Genomic DNA, 19,535 nt, shown 5'->3' with positions numbered 1-19,535 from the left:
TAAAATACACCAGTGAAATGTTAACTAAGAGTAAAATGATCGTATTTTAAGGTTATATTTTCTGGTTCTCACTGAGTGCTTTCTCGGGATGAAATTGTCAGTGGGATGTTTTAATTCTACCAATCCCTGTTGGCTGGTCTGAGAGCTCCATTTTGTGCTAAATGGCATTTTTAATTTGCAATTAAAAAAATCCCCCAATGTTCTGTAAGTTTGACTACATGCCCACCCCTCTCTTTCTGCATTCAGAGGAACCTGTCATCCTCCTATGGGGAATTTCTTACAAATTAGAGAAAAGAGAATTGGTCTGTAGAGATTCCACTGTAAATACAGGAAGAGAAATTATCTTATGACATTGGTGCTGTTAACTATACTATTCAAAGCTATTCAGATAACCTTGTTCTTTTCTTTGTAAGGCATTCTTATTTCCAAAGTGCTTCTACCCCTAATGATACCTTAAGAGAGCCAGATTAGTTAGATAGAAGCCCAACTCCTCCCATTTCAGACTGCAAACACAAAATTGAGCTTGTAAACATACAGACTTGGCCTTTTGAATATCTAGTCCTGAATGTTTCATGACCCTTATGCAATGCACCCTTATAATGGAATTACAAAGAGAGGATAACATGTTATTGTGTTGTCTTCTGTAGGGTTGGTAATAATTCTTATCATGTATTTCCAGAAGACGTTATTTTATTTGATTCTTGGCATTTCAGACAAGCCTTTACCATATTTATTCTGGAAGGGCTCCTTGTGTAAGAGCTACTTGCTCAAGCAAGGATTGTTCAAATGGGTAAAGACAAATCACTTGGGGCTTATTTCTGACACTTAGGCACAATACAGTGCAAGAAGGAAACAAGATGGAAATAGGTTTTCATGGAAACTGAGAGCCATGGTGGCATTTCTGTCTGTCCAAGTGCTGTCTTTACTCAAAGGCACCTGGGTCAAAGGAGAAGCACGACTACCTGTGTCTCTCCCAACTCATCTTTGTCATCCTGGGCATGGTCCCTGAGGGAAAGAGGGCAATGCCTTTGCCTCTCCAAATGATGGGGCTGTGATCCTGCCTTGTCCTCTGTGGTAGAGGGTCTTCCCACACACCTCCCACGCTGTGTGGCCGTGCAATGCTCACAGCAGGCAGCAACAAGAAAGAACACGAGGTGCCAGGCCTGCACAGCCCTTGGGAATGAGGCAGTGGGTGGTAGACAAGGAGGGGACTGGTCACATACCCTGTTTAGCACAGGGAGCCATTAGCATGGCTGTGGGAATGTTGCAGAGGAACCTGTGAGACTGAATGTTTCATTTAATGTGGAGTTTGCTGAATAAATTGTTCCATTTTCAGTGGGTATTAATCAAAAATGTGTGTGAAAGTAAAAAAATTTGTAGTTGCATATTGATAGGTCTGAGCTGTAGTTAAGCTACTTAAGTAGTAACTAGAAGTAGTGTATGTGATATAGTAAAAGATTTGCATAACATAAACATTGTGAGTATCAAGTTGTGGCCCATATACTTCCTGTGATATTATCATTGCTAATCTTATGGCTTAGAGCTGCATGCCTGACAAGCTACTTATACATTATAATAAACTGTTATTACACAGGCACCCGTGCCGAGTAACCATAGTTACACACACAGTACCTTTCTTTTGGTTAAAGTAAATACAAATATAATCATTGGGGTAAGTACTGGAGCTTTGTAGGTTAAGAGTTTGCTGCCAGCAGTGAATAAAAGGAATGTATCCAGCAGTTCAAAGTAAAATTCACTCACCCTTTTATGAAGATTGAAACATGCTATTAAAGTAAATCATTACAGTGATTTGTTTTATTTTTGTCTTTGTGATATGATTACTTTGAGTCATCACCATTTTTGTTAGAGAACCTGAAAAAAATCTTTAGTACCAGCCTCATCATCTCAGTGGAGTAGCTTGACAGTCCATTCTAATGCATTTTAACCAACTTATAAATCATTTTCTGGAGGCTAATGATTTATTACTGCTGTAATGAACTTCAGAGGCATCAATACATTAGTATCCCCTGTGAAAAAAAGCCATTGTCAAGTCCTATTGGAATGATGATCAGTTTACTATTGTTATTAATGACCCTGATCAACTCTTTGAATCTATGGATAACCCTGTTAGATGACAGAGGTCTTCCATTTGGGCAAAAATCAATGCATATGTAAAATAAAAATTTTGGACCTTTTATCAGTGCCTATGTTCCCATTGTCTGCAGAGATTCAGAACTACTTGTAATTTCACCAAAGCTGGGGTGGTTCAGGAATAGGAATCCCTGGAAGTACTTTTTATTCAAAGTTAGGCAATGTCACAGTTTGAGGAGACACTGCTTGTTGCTTTTTTTCCCTAAACACTTTCCAGGTGTGGATACGCACTGGCTACTTAATAGACATGTGGTGTCTCAAATGGAGTTCTCATTGCTGTATCCTGTATTTTATTCCTGTGATGGAAGGAGTCTGTAATACAGGGAAGTTAAATGTTACAGACAGTATGTACCAAGTGCTGGTTCTCAAGTTTCTGAAGTATAGTGATTTTTCCCTTTCTTTTTGAAATACAAAATAGACTTCAGTGGCTTGACCAAAATAGTAATTACCATGTTAGGGTTTTTTTTTTTCAGTGTTCAGAGATGTCAGAAATTTGACCTTTGAGGCTTTTAAATCTGACCTTGTTGCTTCTTTCCATTCATTAAGCTACAACCTTTGCCCTCTTGTCATAAAAGATAAATGAAGATTCACACAATCTTCATTTTAGAGAAGATTTATTGTTTACATTAATGTAGATTAAGTAGGAGCAAACCACTTATTTATTGTGCCAATCATGTCTTCTTGAACTTTAAGTTAGTTATCACAGTTCTATAATTACCATTTCCAAATGTTCATTGCAAACTGAAAGCATTAATAGATTTTGTAAATGTCTGTGAAGATGCTATTTTGTATGAATAAGTGGAAAATTATATCTAACCTCTCATGTAATGATCTAGAGAAAGAAATTAAAATTCAAAATTCAGTAGACAAAATTTAGTCTTCATACACATTACATTGTCTTAAAATGATTCTTTTACTGAGTATCTCCTGCTCTGGAAGCAAAAAATATAATTTTCTGTTGCCAAAGTACATTTGTAGACAAATTAAAAGCGAGGGAAATGTTATCAACTTAGGAGTTGTTCAAATTAATCTTTTTGCTTATATAGCTTTTGATTAAGAAATGGATAGGCAAGACCATACTGGTGAGAATTTGTACACTGAGATAGAAACCTGGGTTTTGTTACTGGGTTTGGTTTCATTTTCAGGTTTTTTTATGTATCCATCTGAAAGGAATTTGTTTGAAATTGCACATTTAATGCTAAATTAAAAATAACACTCTGTATTCACAAAGTGACAGGAAGAAAAGAGGCAAGAATAACCTCCAGCATGTGTGCTACCACATCCCCTGAGGTCTGGCTGAGGTCTGGCTGAATCCAGTGTAAATGTTTCTTCAGACATCTCGAGGGAGGTATATATTGCACCCCCAGGAGCAATCACCTCCCTCCTTGCTTCAGGCATGACAGTGCCAGAGGCAGACATGGTACCTCTGGAAATGTGGGAAGACTCTTGCTCTTCCACCATCCATGTGCACCATGTCCTGTAGCTGCTCACTTTCACTACAAAGCTCAGTGGTAACCAGATGATGGTTTCACTTCTAGCATCTCATGTGTGCTGTAATGTGTGAAATGTATGTGAAACACAATCTTCCAAAGAGGCAGGAAAATCAGCTTGGGAAATAAAAAAAAAATCATCTTTTTAAAAGATGGTGAGAATAGGGCTGCTTTTAAACAGAATTCTGGAGATGGGCATCAGTGGCAGCAGCTTGGAGTCCAAAACACAAGGGTTCATTTTGCAGAATATTTTAGACTAATATTAAAGCTAAGCAAAACCATATACAACAATGAAATCAATGTGTATGTTTAAATGTGAGTTATGTTGGGGAATCATCCTGATATGTTGTAGCATAGCAGTTCATACATTTCTGATCCTGACTTTTTGAGGCCTTGGGAACCAAAGTATAGCTTAGCTCCTTGATTCATATGCAGTTCAGTGAGGCTTTGCTTCTTAAGCATGTCAGATGAGATCAAGCTTCGCAAATGCTCACAAGTTAACTAGCCAGACCTGCCATCTCAGAGCTGCGCTGGAAAATAACCCAAAGCCATGTGTCATGTATCCACACCTCTGAGAAGGACACATGGATAGATTGTTCAGGTCAGCCTACACACGGCAGTTTGGGAGGAACAAATTAGGTAACAGTGGGATAGCAATTAGGAATAGCTGCTTCATTCAGCAGTTTTTAGAAGACTAAGTAGCATGGCACTCACTTCAGTGAACATCTGCTACATAAATTAAATAGTTTCCAGGAGTTATCACCGAAATTGAAAGCTGTGTTCTAATTCCACCTTCTGTATTTTACTGTTATTTTTAGTTTAAGTGGGAGCTTAACTGTACAAAATTCTCTCCTTAAAATGTACATCTATATCATACTTTCTGAATTCTTTGTTAAAGTCAAGGCTTAATTTAGTTACTAAAAATTTTATTAAACATTTTTTTCCTTACATCTAGGTAAGTTGAATGTATAGTTGAATCATCTCTCATCTTGCTATCAGTATATATTATTCTATACATAATTTTTTAAAATACTCTCTTGTTTTGATGATCTCCCTAATTTAATTACATTAAGTACTGAAACATTTATTTCTCCCATAAGAAAACACTCTAACTTTATTGTTACAAGAACTGAATTCAGAGAATGTAGATTTAGAGTACTTGTTCTGCTTCTTTAAAAAAATTCATTTATTTCTCTGTGTGGGAGAGCACTTTGCATTTCACAATATGTTTAAGAAAACAAAATGTCCACAAGATAGTGTGCAAATAACTCATTAAGATTGGTATTTCTAGATATATAAGAAACCATAGCCCTGGTTTATATCCCATCAGTGTCAAAAGAAAGAAAAAATGCTCTTTTTTTTCTGTCCCTGAATCAGAATCTCCATGCTAAAAACCATTACAGACTACTCTAAAGAACCATTCTCAAATCCAGGGCTACCTGATTTTATTTTTTTTGCAGATTCTGTAAGTTCCTTCCAGAAGAAGGAGAGAATTTCCTGTTGTACTTTCTACAATATTAATTACAGCATCTGGATTTGCTAGAGGCAGTAACAGAAAGATGTCTCTTGTTAAATTGTTGACAGTAAAACTGAACATTTTCTTTAAAGTCAGTAAAGATTTTCACAGTAGTTGCCAGCTACAGTGGACCAGTCAGAATTTAAAGATTATCACAAGTGACAACCACTGAGTAAGTGTAGAAATTGCATATAACTCTGCAATAAAGGGATGCTCTGATGATTCAGAATTTTAACCTACATGTTCTAAAATTTCAGTCTTAGAATGCTGCCATTATATCAGTCTTAGTAAATAGCATGGAATGAGGTGTAAGGAAAAAGAATTAAAGCAAAATAATTAGGAAATTGAAGAGCATGAAAATTGAAAAGCATGGCTTTTATGTGGGCACAACTACTCACCTATAGTTCAGCTGAGGAAATCAAAATTATCCAATGAATTTTAACACCTTGTAGAGTTCTTGTTTGCCCTTTGAGCATGTTTATTTTTGCTAGTCCCAAAATTTAAAAATTAATTTCAAGCTTAAAAATTTGAGCATCACATTGATATCATTCAAAAGTACTTCCAGTGTGTTCAGTCTGTCAACACTGTTTGCAAACATTTCAGGATTAATCGGTCACAAATCTGCTATCTTTTTCTAAAATTAAGAAAAGCATTTTGGATGCAAGGACAGCTTGTCAGACTCCAGACTGGAACAGATATGGAGGATGTTAGGCCTCAGTGTAGAAGGATGAAGACACTAATTTTTTTTTCTTTTCATAATGTTGGGTTTTTTCTTTCTGTTGCACTTCCTAACTAGCAGTGGTAGATACTTACATGCAAAATATTTTTCATTCAAACATAAGATTTAGCATCTGTTATGTTAAATACTGCAAAGTGTAATTATTTTTCAGAATATTATAGTACCACTGATACAGTATGATATAAAGCAAAGTTTATCATTTTTCAGTAGTTTAAAAACTAAGTTATTTTAGCAGTACTTTGAAGAGATAGAAGTATTATTTGTTTATGAACAGGGATTTGACTGTTTGTTTATTTTCTTGTGTATGTCAGCCTTTATCTCTTTTTTGTGCTGGAATGGGATTGGTTTAGGTGGCAGAGAAATTATTTAAGAATTCATTCCACTATTTCTTAGAAAAATAGAGCCCCACTTACTATCCTGTGGTTTTGTTGACTTTACAGTGCTGGCAAGAGTAAAATTGAATATGCTAAAAAGATTAATTGGAGTTATCAAGGGGAGCAAGTATTTTATATATGACCATATCTGAACAATCTCTCTTAAAAACCCACGCTTCTTATAACAGATGTTTTTTGCTCAACTTTGAGAATAAAAGTGGTGTTTTCAGGAGCCATAAATGCCAACCATATGATGTTCATGTGCATTGCATAAAAGCAGCTCAGAATTTTTAAAATGAATCTCTAAATTCTCTACATTTAAATATACTTTTTTTAAGTTTTCGATATATTTTTCCTAAACACTGTAGACATAGGAATTAAAATTCTGAAAATTTTGCTCTATGAAAGATTAGGAGTAATTAAATGCATGGGCTCGATTTTAAGGTTTCAATAATGGGATGCAGTTTTTACACAGTGTTACAGAAGGCACTTTAGGATCCACACTTTTACATGCATATTTTATATTTATTTTGGTACAGCTCTCCTTAAAATCCTAGAATGTAAATGTAATCCAATGCATTACATACATAACTCTTTTATAGTTAATGATCAAGGCTAACAGAAGCATCTAGGTATGATCTTCTTTTATTTGCTTGTCTTCCTAAAAAGCAAAACAAACAAGCCAAGATTTTCATTATTCATATGGTTTTAAGTGTAGCAACAGATATATAATTTGTTGAAATGCCTCTCAGTTGAATGCAGTATATTTCCTTTATTCTTCAGAGAAAGAGGACACTTGCAAACTCATTCAATTGCTTATCTGTAAACACCACTGGCACCCTGTTTTGGCCTTACATTCATGAGGAGCACGTCTGCCTTTCTCAGATGAAGAGTTAGACACTTAAAATGACAATTTCACTCACTGTAAATTGCACTACATATGTATGTCTGTCTGAAAATCATTTGGCTTCTTGACTACCAGAAAGGGTATGTTGCATATTGAAAATAGGAGAAGAAAGGATAATTGAAGGAACTTGACCTCCCTAGTTACATTACTCATATCCTCCTCTTTGAAAATGAAATGTACAAAAAGGCAAATGTATATGCTGAAGTTGAGTGTTTTCCATTTGTTTTTTTTTTCCATGTGCTTCTAATTTACTTATTCCACTTGTTGCTCATGCATCCTTCATCATTTCTTCGTTAGTTATTAGTTATTAGTATTCATTAGTCCCGCGATCTATGTACTAAACCTGGGAAGGTAATTATGAAAATTGCCCATGCAAATTGGGTAAAGGCACACATAAATTACCAGTTAGAGACTTAGCTAGTAGTCTGCTTGCATATTTACCCGAATTGCATTCATAATTGCAGCAATTATGTGAACAGTCATGGATGCAGTTTTGCACACACGGCAATTACGTTTTAAGATTTCTTCATGGAGTGACTAAAATCATTACTTTGCTGAGAAAATCATGAGAAGATAAGGTAGTTACAAAACTCATGCTTACTAGTAGAGGATGACCCTATTCTAGGTTATTAATGAAACTTAAAAGAGCTGTACTAATGCCACTGGTTGAATGGTAGACTGGCTTGAACAGCTCAGCTAGTATGAAGGCAGCCAGTGGCATGAGAAAGAGACAAAAGACTGCAGAAATGCCTTTCTGTTACTTGGGATGTTCCTCTGTCATGTCATTTTAAGTTTATGCGAATTCTAAGCTTTCAAATTGTTAACTATTCTCTTCCATAGCATGTGAGTACTTGCCTGGTCAGAGAAGCTTCCAGGGTTACCTTCTGGCAGTGTAAAAGTTTGGCACGTAGATCCCATCTCATATTTGGATTCATTTTATCCAATTACACTAATCTGGATTGGACCTGTTACTTTGAAAATTAGAACCAAGGCCTCTGTCAACAAATCTGATTTATGGGCAGCAGAAGAATTTGGGGATTTCAGAACAAGCTTGGTGTGCTCACAAGCCTGGGAAATGTAAGAAGCTCTGTTTTGTGCTGTATGAATGTTATCAACTATCATCATACTTCCTTCCAGACAGCAGTAGTTTAGATGGTCCAAACAGAAGTTAGAAGTATAATATGACTATAGACCATCATCCAAGAAGAAAAGGGAAGGTGAAATACATCCTACAGGTTTTCAGATTTTTTATAAAATAAAGAAACTATTAATCCAGACTAAAGAATTTCTACACTTTGATGAGCTTGTGAGGCTACGCTGAGAAAGCACCAGGGCCATTTCTTTGACATGTTGTCATCTCTGTGGACAACACCACTCTGAACACACAGTGGTTACAGCCTTCTCTAGCTTGAGGGATCTAGGTAATCTGTCATGTTATCATTGTATCCATCACTTTCTTCACCATGAAGTCATCATTTCCAAACTTGAAATTCTTGTATTTCAGGGTGGCTTTTTTTATTGTCCTGAGCTCATGTTCTGTAAATCTCTGTATTCACTATTTTCTACCTTGCGGACAGGAATTGATTCCTTCCTAATTTTCACTATGAAACCTTTCTGTATTGTAGTGGGTTTCATACAAAACAGGTGATTTTCTTTGATTTTTTTCTGTTGTCTGTGTTAGGATATGCAGAACAAGTATTATATCACATTCTTACCAAACCCTCCACTGTGCTTCCTTGGCATTCAGGGATGGAGTTAAATCACTGTATATATAATCATCAAATATTGGTTTCCCAGGTGTTGGTGGCTGCTCAGCAACCAGTTGAAAGTAGAAATTTGTAAGATGAATGAAAAAAAGGGAGTTTCTCAGCCAAACCAAGGTTGCTGCTTTATTCTAAAGAATAATGGGGAAATAAGAGCTTCATAATAAAAAAGAATAGACTGAATAATGAGTTTAAAAAGAAATAAGAAGTTGTGATTGCCCAAAGTATTTCTTTTCAAGAAGTATGTGTTTTGCTTTTTTCTCTAAAGTTGTTTTGGTAAGTTGATCAGGCTTTATTAAGTAAGATATCCGCATTTAGAAATATCAAACCAGCAAAATAAAGATATATTCTTAATTAAAAATATGATTCCCTGGATTATCTTCAGTCACATGCCAATATAATGGACATTAAGCAAAATAAATTCACTAATTTTCAGCTTTTGAGACTGCTGGATATCTGTTCATCTTCCACATAGTTGAAAATAAAATAATTGAGATTTTTCCTGTTTCAGAATTATAATATTGGACTTGGCAAGATGCAGATGGATAATTACACTGGAGATGTTAAATAGGTTTTAGAGACAAAATTGTAAATAATACAATACAGAAGAATGATGGACTTATTAGCATATCATTAAATTGCTTTTTCCCTGAGAGCCAAGCATATTTTTCATAGCTTACAAAAAGTGTCTTGCCCAGCAGTAACACATGTGCTTAACATTTGCAAAACTCACAATATTTGACAATGGCATTAAGTTTATATTGCAGAGGAAATTATGACAATACAATTACAAATATCAGTAAGTTTATCACTTGATAACAAGATCATATGTATGAAAAGCAATCTTTTCTGAGTTAAACATTTTGCAGCCCTTTCATTTTAACTTCCATATCACTCATGCTGAGAATTTACAGGGCTGCAACATAGCAGCAGAAATATTTGTTAAAATATTTTTTCACTAATGTAATTTAAACCATTAAAATAATTTTTATTAGTCTAAATTACTTTTTTTAAAGATTATGTACTCAATGAAAAGTAGATTCATGTGGGATATGGTGTGGTTTTTCAGAGCTACTGGTATCAGCCAGAAAAATATCTTGGTCAAGGAAAATGAACTTAGTTCAGAAACACTCAAATTGTACAAACAAAACCTGGATGACCGTGGATTTCAGGTGAATGATGAATAATGTGCACTCATCATTCTGTGCAGCTTAGTACCAGGGTGTCAGGGAGTTACAGGAAGGTTCCTCTGGTTTCATGCAACTGCTGCATGTGGGAATGCAAGAGCGAGCACAGCACCACGGATCCTACCCAGGACTGCAACGGCTGGCAGAACAGCTTGCTTAGACAGAGGTGGAATTTATCAATGGGCCTTCAGGGCACTGACCTGACTCTTCCTTTGGCCAGCCATGCCTGGAGTTACTCACCTTCTCAGACTTTGCTTAGTGATTAATGCTGTAGGAGCTTTTGTTGCAGTCACAAAGCCTTTTTGTAAGTTAGAACCCCAGACAGGACCCTATGGCTCCAGGAAATAATTTCAAGATGCTCCACATCACAGTGCTCAACAGGAATATAGAAAATGGCGTACTAGATCTGCCTGTTTGACTTTGGGTTCAAAAGTCCAGCTTCATACCCCATGGAAGTGGAAACAAGATCCATGAAATGCTTGTGCAGAACGGCAGGAATTCTCATGAACTTAATGATGGGTGTGGTGAGAGGACAAATATCTTCTAGAGCACATAGAAGGACCTGGTTTTAGTTCTTTCTCTGCCTTCTGTGGGACAGAAATTTTAATTTGAGGTTCCTTCTGCCCTGTATTTCTGTTCAGTGCCTAAACAGGTGGATAACACTGAAAAGACAGCCACTCCTCCCTTGCAAAAACTTCTTCAGAGAAGTATCAAACTTAGATTAAATCTCATTGACAGTATTTTAAAAATTGCTTGTTCTAGTTGATGTGCTGCTCATTCGGGAAGGAATTGGCACTTCTTGTGTCTGAGATGAGAGATCAGTTTAGATCATTTAGGGTTTTCCTGTTGAGATAGGAGGCACAAGACACCCCAGTATTGTACCAACCTTTCAGCTGTCACAGCTGGTTTTGTGTGATTTTCTAACCAGAAGGAATTTTTTGACTCTTCCCACATGGACATCACTATGCATTGCTATACATCACCTGACATGTACCCAATACAAATTCCTTTACTTGGTGATAGGGAGGGTTGGGTGGTGTGGTCAGGGTACCTTTGTGTGTTAAAGCAGACACAGCAAACAACATGTGACAACAGGTAATAGTCACACTGCCCAACTCACTGCAGGAAGAGAGTTTGTCACTGCTGTGCTGAACAGCATAGGGAAAAACCCAGAACAGAGCAGAACAGGATAGAATGGGACACAATAGAGCAGAAGCCAGCAAAGATTACAGCAGCCTCACACTGGTGACTCTGTTGTTGTTGGTCAGTCACAGGAGCAAAGCATTGCAAAGGCAACAGTAGCTGCCTGCATCCCCTTTTCTCTCCTGCCCTACACCGAGCACACTGTTAACATTATTTCCAAAGATCTAGTTTGTATTCCTAGAGTTAATAATTTCATGTCCCCTGGATGCCTCTATTTTTATTGTATAAAAGAAGGGGAGACAATATTGTGTCTCTCAGGCATCTTTCTGAATTCATTTCTTTTGATGAAAGGCTATTGATTCAGGTGTGTTTGAGTGAATCTGTGAATATACTGCTTACTCAGGAGTTCTTTAGCATCACTAAAATAAGTGTGAAATGCATGAGTGTTTGCCTTATGCAAATAACTGCGGAAATAGAAAATTGTTCTTTTGTCATTGAAAAAAAAAAAAAAAACAGCAAAAAAACAAACAGACCAACAAAACCACTTTAGTGATAATACTGTTATCAGGAGTTGTGTGGTAGAATATTTGCCTTGTACCTCCTAGATTCCATTTGTCTGCTGTCAACCTATACCTGCTGTTAAGCATTAGACACTTTAAAAAAGAGAAAAAGATAACACAAATTATTCACCATTAATTCTTTAAAATGAGTCACTATTAAAAGCCTAATTGTTTGCTGAGAGGGTCCAAATTAGTGGACTTTGCAAGATCAAACAAAATTGAAGATATTTGTCCAAATTAAAATGGAAACATGCATCCAGAATATACCAAATGAACATGGATGCTCCTGTAATAATAATTTTATTATCTTCAGCTTCCAGGCCAGACTTTTAATTATGACCCTTTATATCAGGGAAAACCATGTACTCGGGATTAAAAACCTATTTCTTTAACTAGTCTAGTTAAAGACTGTGGTTTGATATATTCTATGCTACAACTTTTATAAAAACCAGAGAACACTTCTAATAACACTTTTCTAATTTCATGGTTCAGTGCACAGTCAGTAAAGATTTAAATAATTCAGAAAGAAAGCCTATTCTGTTTCTTTATTAGAAGTTTGAGTCAGGCAAATTCTTTGACATTTAATAGGTTTTTAACCCTTTTAATAACTTCTTATAATGAAATTTATTGGAAGTTGTTTTAAATAAAGGGTTATTATATCAGAGTGAATAGCAGTCGGTAGTTTTTTATGATTAGTTTTGAGACCTTGGCCCTGTGTGGCTCAAAGGATATTAAAACATAAAGTAGAAAAGAATGTTAATAGTCACCAAATTAACTGTGTACCAAGAAATATAGAAACTGTATATGACTGCATTTTTGTCATTATGTGATCACACTATAAAATTTTGCAGTCAAATTTTGAGTATATAATAGCTTTAAAGGGGCTTAAGATCACTTACAGATCCAGCACTATATAAAACAACCTGAAGTGGTTTAATTTTTAACATTATGATTTTGAAAAGATTAGTGTAGTAGATTTAATAGGAGTGGGGGGTTTTATTATTTTTCATTTAGGGTTCTCTTTACATGTGAGGTTTCTGCTGTTTAATTTTAAGACTGTTTTCCTAATCAACAGAATTTTTGAATGATCCTTTCAATTTATTCTAAAAATGCAGTGGATGTAGTATATAAAATACTCCTGTGTAAAGCACTAGAATATTCCCCAAATACCCACTTACTTTAAAACTTAGCCTTTCATTATACAGTTAGGTGATACAGAGGAGAATTATAAAACTGAGATGATGAAAACACACCTCCCCTCCCTCTGTTAGGTGGTGCTTTGAGTTATTCCTTTTAATGTGTTTTGAATGGTTCTCTGTGGTCATTTCACAGTAACCTTGACTCTCATAAAAAAGCTTTCTTTAGCACTTGTTCACTTATAGGTGTGCTAAAGCAAGACGTGGTTGGAAATATGATTTCTCCTTTAACTGAAATGGAAACAAAGACCTGATAAATTGTGAATCTTTGGGTTTGATCACTCTTTGTTCGTGACAGGACATACATACCAAGTACCAATTTTAGTCACTCTAATCAGTTACCTCAAACTTCCTGTCAGATTTCAGACCTCCAAATATTTGGGTCACTTTTTTGTTTTTCTCTGGTGTATAAATACAGATGTTCAAGTTATCTCAAGTTTTAAGCTCTCTCATGAAAGAGCATTACCGCAGCAGAAAACAACAGATAAAACTGCATGATTTGCTTTTGATTCCCTTGCCATTAATCTATGATCCTGACCATCAACGTGCATTGAACTGCCACGAGTACCACTGCTTGATCACCTGTATGAACTGAATGAAGTCAATGTCAACTAAAATTGACATTGCTGTGGTTTTAGACACTCTTGTACAGAACTATAGAATATCCTGTGTTGAAAGGGACCCACTAGGATTATTTAGTCCAGGTCCTTGTCCAGCATGAAACATCCCCAAGAGTCACACCATGTGCCTGAGAGCATTGTCCGACACTTTTTGAACTCTGTCAGGCTTGGTGCTGTGACCACTTCCCTGGGGAGCCTGTTCCTCATTTTTATGATGACTATTGCTTGCATTCTGTAGCGCAAAATAAATAAATAAATAAATTATTAGCTCTTTTGGGTTTATCAATTGTCTTGATCCTAAATTGTATCATTTCCCAAATACAATCCCTTCTCAGTATGCCTGTTCTCACAAACTTGGATGGCAACTTTAATGTTATCTTTTCTTCTCTTTTGAAGCCTTCATATACAGAATCAAGTGATTATGTAGGAATTACTTTTTTTTCCCCTCTTTTTTAATGAGCATCTCTGTGTCACTGGAAAACATCTTGCAGATGTGCATTGGCTTATGGTAGAAGATAATTAAAATGCCTGAAATAAAAGCAGTAACATTTCTAAGCAAATTTCACGGCTTTTCAGGGGGTTGGCACAACCAGGGCTAATACTGCATTTAATGGAGTGTTATTTGGGAACAGAGAAACATTCAGATCTAATACAGCACAGGGAGTAGCACAAGTTTCCTGGGAATATAAGTGAGAATACTACTATTAACAGAAACCCCCTCTGCCTACCAAAGAATGTCCAAGACACCTGATGACTCACGTGGGTCATGCCAGTGAAGAAAGAAGGACACTGTGAGTATCTTCATAAATAACACTTAAGATCCCCTGGGATTTTCTCCTATTTTTTTTTTAATTAATTGATTGAACCATAGCATTGTATAGTCTGAAAAGTTGTTACTCTCTAACTTACCTTGACCATTCAGACAAGAAGCAAAGAACTGTCTGCCCCTTCTGCAATGTCCATCAAAAATATTCAACTTGCAGAAAACTATGCAAAAAGAGCATTCAACTTGCAGAAAACTATGCAAAAATCATTTCAAGAACTGATGGTGATAACAGTAATTATGTCTGTCATTGCTTGATATGAATTTTGTCAGAGCAGTGAGATATGTGAACTTTACTTGCTTCAGTGAGTAAGCCCTGTGTATTTCTCCTTATGTTTTAATGTTTTGATCTCCAGTGAATTATCTCTAGTGTTTCTTGCATGTACTTAGACCTGTTGTGTTTACTTTGATCTGTTAAGGCAACCTGTCTTTCTTCTTTCATTTAGTGATAACATTTATTATAAATGAATCTAAATAGGGAGGGACAATTGGGACTTCTGCAGCTTTTCAGAGAGATGTTGCCACACAGTTATTAATTATAACTATAAAAATAACGTGAATTACTTTGCTTACAGCACATTCCCTTTGAAACTGCCTGTCTGATGCTTCTCAGAAAAAAATTATTTGCTTCTTAAAGCTACATTCTGGGACATTAGTTAAGAGTCCTGAAATTTGACTCTTTCTGCTTTTTGCATATGTTAACCAGCTTGCATCAAAAAAGCTGAAAATTCATTTTGGAGTTTTTTATTGCTATGTGCTACCTTCTGTGAGAGATGAAGGATTCTATCTGAATGCTGTGTCAGATGAAAATATCTGTACTTTGTGGACTTCAGAGCACAGTCTTTCAAGAAATATGAAGGCTATTGGATATAGTCCAGAGGATAGCAAAAAGAATGATAAGAGGTGTAGAAAACACAGCATACGGACAAAGTCTTTCAATCTTCAGGTTTAGTTGTTTAGTCTAAAGAAGAAAAAAACTGAAAGGAAATTCATAATAGCCTTCTAGTGTGTACAACTTTTCTGTAAAGAAGGAGAAAAACATTCCTCATGTCCACTGGGAGCAAAGAAAAAAGTAGTAGGTTTAAATTACAGCACAGGAGATTTAGGTGAGACATTATGGAAAAAAGCCCTTTCCACTGTAAGGATAGTTAAGCACAAGAATTGCCTAGGGAGGTTATGAAGAGGTTAGACAAACATATGTCAGAAATGATTTAGGTATAGCTAATCCTGCTGTGAGATAATGTTGGACTAAATAACCTTTTGAGGTCCCTTCTAGCACTATTTTCTGTGATTCTGTGATTAGGATACTGTACTCACATTGTCCTGCTGTGAGATGTTTCCTTACAGGGATGATATCACTGTATTCTGCCCTGTATGCTTTGCTTTGTTTTTACTGTAAACTGATGGGATGAACAATACTCTGATGTTTAAAGCTCTTTAGCCTTATTCTTAGTACCTCAGGAACTTTGAGCAGGGCATTAGGAGCTCATCTTCAACCAGACAGCCCTGTTCTGGTTTTGCACTACCCATGTGTGTACCAAGCCCATAAGGGGCTTTGGTATACACCTTAGATTTAGGGACTTGTACTGTCTTTTAACTTTCAATCAAACACTTATTTTGCTAAATGCTCAGTTTCTGCTTATAAGCAAAATGCAAACAGAAAAAAATGAAAATAGACATGAAAAGAAATGTATCATAGCTTCCCCATTAGTAAAACCAAAATAAAACCAGGCATGTTCTAAAGCTGAATATTACTCAAGTTGTGAAACATCCTGGAACTGACAGATGGAGAATGATATTAAAGTGCCAGATATTATCATTATTACCTCATCACAGAGACCGTCGAAGACGTCAGTTTAAGACTGTCCTTATCCTCTGTAACATTCGAAACTCTTTAACTTTGTTCTTCCATTTGGCATTCTGCCATCCGTCGGGATTTCGGTTCAGCATTCGGCAGGAGTGTGTTCGCAGTGTTGCCTCTGCATACTGAGTATGGCTCCAGCACAGCCACACAGCCCTGGGCTTTGTGAAACTCCATCTGGAGGAGCAAGTAATATGAGGTTTCAGATTTTGAAGTAGTTTAGAAGAAATTGGTCATACATTTTGACAGAGTGTGTGTCTGATTAGCGTTGCTATTCTGCAGAGATGAGGTTGTCACAGCATCTGTGACAGGGACACACTATTATGCCACAGCAGTGACCCGTGTGTGTAGTTTTCATGGCTTAGTGTGTTCTTGAACCTGCAGAGGAGGTGGGACAGTTCTTGGTTTTCTTCATCCTTTAGGGACATGAAAGTTCATGTTTTCCACAGTGTGATCTCTCAACTTTTTACATTTATGTGATTAGTTGCCCATTCTTACTGAAGGCATGAGCAGTTTCCATTTTCATAGGCAATCCCACTTTTTCACCAGGTAGAGGCAGGATGGGAGAAGGCAGGCTCTGCAGTGCATGGTAAAGAGGTGAGCCAGAAGCCTCATCAGCAGATGTGAATCACATCTGTGGATCCTGAGTGCCACAGCTCTGTGAGATGGACTTAGACTGGCTTGTTCTCTGCAGGCAGGTCCCTTAGGTGAGGGTTTCTGGCTTAGCATCTGAAAGAGAAAATTTACTGTTAAACAAGCTTATTTGCTGCTTACACCTGGTTTTCTGCAGGTAGCCTGGTATTCATGTGATTTAAAAATTCAGGAGAGAAGCTGAATTCATGTGTAAAGAAAAATACTGGGGCTTTTTAACTCCACCACTTCATTTGCAGTCCTCAGAATTTCCCTGGTGAGGGGTTCTCTTGCAAATATACATATACATGTATTTTGTACGGGGAAACATTCAGTACTGTTCAGTTGTTGTTATATTATCTGAAAACAGCCTGTGTTCAGTACTGGAGCTAAAATTGTATCACAGACAGTTTAAAAATATATGTTGTTTAAAGAAGACAAACACAGAATGTTCTGTATTAGAGCCTGTTAAAGGAGAGATCTTTTTGAATAATAGCACAATCAGAGAATCACAGAATGGGTCATGTTGGAAGGTACCACAGTGAGTCATCTAGTCCAGGCTTCCTGCTAAGGCAGGGTCATACCAGAGTACATGGCACAGGATTGCATCCAGATGGTTCTTGAGTATCTCCAGTGAGGGAGACTCCACAACCTCTCTGGGCAATCTGTTCCAGTGCACAGTCATCCACTCACTCACACAATAAAGAAGTTCTTCCACATATTCAGGTAGAGCTTCCTGTGCATCAGTTAAAGCAGTTGTATCATATTTTATTTGAGGGAAAGTAATTTAAATCTTAGCCCTTGCTCTGCTTTTAGAGATAGATAATTTTGAAGTTCATTCAAAATAAGAGTTAGGAATTTCATATGGTTATTGTTACATTTCTAGAATTCATAAAATCATTAGGATGCCTACCCTTCCTAAAAAGCAGTCAAGCCTTTCCAGCTTTTCCTGGAAGGGTTTATTCTGCACCGTGAGATGCTGCCCCATGAAAACCCAAGGGCTCAGGCCCTGCAGGATGAAGGGTGCCTGGGGAGGGCACACACCCACACTGAGTGCTGCAGACAGGGTGAAGGGAGGGCTCTGCAGGAGGATTTTGCCTCCCTGTGCCCAGCACATGAGGGACTGTGTGGGCTCCCATCCCCTTACTGTTTGCCCCGTGTTGGCCATGAGAACCTGGAGACCCCCCCCCAGTGCTGCTCCACTTTCCCCAGCTGCTGCCCAGCTCAACAGCTGGATCCAGAGCAAAGTGCCTGAGCAGCAGTTACAGCTTCATGGGCACAACTGCCTTCATACAGATTGCCTGCTGGAGGCAGAGATAATGATAGCTTTCAAGGCTAATATGCTTGGCAAGGAGGGAGCTGATACTGGAGGGAAGGGACCAAGAAATCAGTAGTAATTTAAAAATATAAATGTCTACCAGGATTCAAATTTCAGCCTTCAATTGATTTCATTCACTGTGCTCTCTGTGCTCATCTCCTCCGGTGCTTTAGTAGTCATTAAATGAACTTGGAAAACAAGTTTGTATCGATAACTCTTTTTACCAAAAGCTATTAATTTCTAAAATAACATAAATACAGGTATAATTGTGATGTCACATTGTCAGAAGCCAATTCAAATACCTTTCAGAGACACAAGTACATGTAAAGTGGTAAGTATGCCATAAGTAATGGTATTATTAGCTTGATTTACTGCCAACCAGTCACCTTTATGAAAATCAATCCCCAAGCTCATAAAATAAAATATCTCCCAAAAACTGATACATTTTTACACTGTCAATAGTAAGAGAAAAGGTGCAGTTATGGGTTTATTTTTACTTTTTCATATGTGTTACTGATTGAAAGGTATCTTACAGATTGCTATGATATGTGGGAGTGTGTACATGAGCAAGAGATAGGTTATAGAAGTTACGAGCTATAAAAAGATTTAAAAAAAAATAAAATCTGAGTGATCTTTAGACAATTCAGATGACATGTCTAACAAAGACTGTCAGTAGAATAAATGTGGCTATGTTAATATATTGAACCACTAACACATGTCCTTATCATAATGGAACTTACACAATGGTAGCTTCTGTCAGATTCTACTTTATACGTACACACATGTTTGTCTGATGCACAGAAAGACAACTGTATCCATTTCATTTCAGCTCTGAATTGATACTTCCATTTTAAATCACCCATAGAACATCTTAGCTTAAATCTGAGCTTCTCTGTGCTACTCTTTGCTATTTGTCATGTTTCTGTATGAGTATACTGAAAAGAGGTTGCAGGCAATCTGCTGAGGTCTCTGTGTATGGTGCATTTGACCTCTGGACAAGAAAGGAGCTTCATCCTCCAGTGCTTTTAATTCTTATCCTTGCAGAGGCTGAATCTGTTGCTTGCATTCAAATAGTATGTCTCGTTAATGCTAAGAAGCAGTGACCCACATAGCACAATGGATTCATTTGTCAATCCTGCGATTTCTGAGCTTTCCATTCATATATGTCTTAGCAGTAAATCGACTCAGAAATCATTTAATCAGTCTGTCAATGCATCCTTCTTGTCAATGGTCTGAATCCTGAAAAGTCCAGTTTCT

The 19,535-nt window shown here is 36.9% G+C and overlaps 1 protein-coding gene across 3 annotated transcripts in view; it reads left to right on the top strand.

Moving 5' to 3' along the window:
* The window catches only part of TOX (thymocyte selection associated high mobility group box), a 216,228-nt gene that overhangs the window by 151,810 nt on the left and 44,883 nt on the right, over positions 1-19,535 (top strand). The window lies entirely within an intron of this gene.

This window comes from Haemorhous mexicanus, chromosome 1 (assembly GCF_027477595.1).
Source record: "Haemorhous mexicanus isolate bHaeMex1 chromosome 1, bHaeMex1.pri, whole genome shotgun sequence".
In the NCBI taxonomy this organism is placed as follows: Eukaryota; Metazoa; Chordata; class Aves; order Passeriformes; family Fringillidae; genus Haemorhous; species Haemorhous mexicanus.
This window is presented reverse-complemented; position numbering and strand designations above follow the sequence as displayed.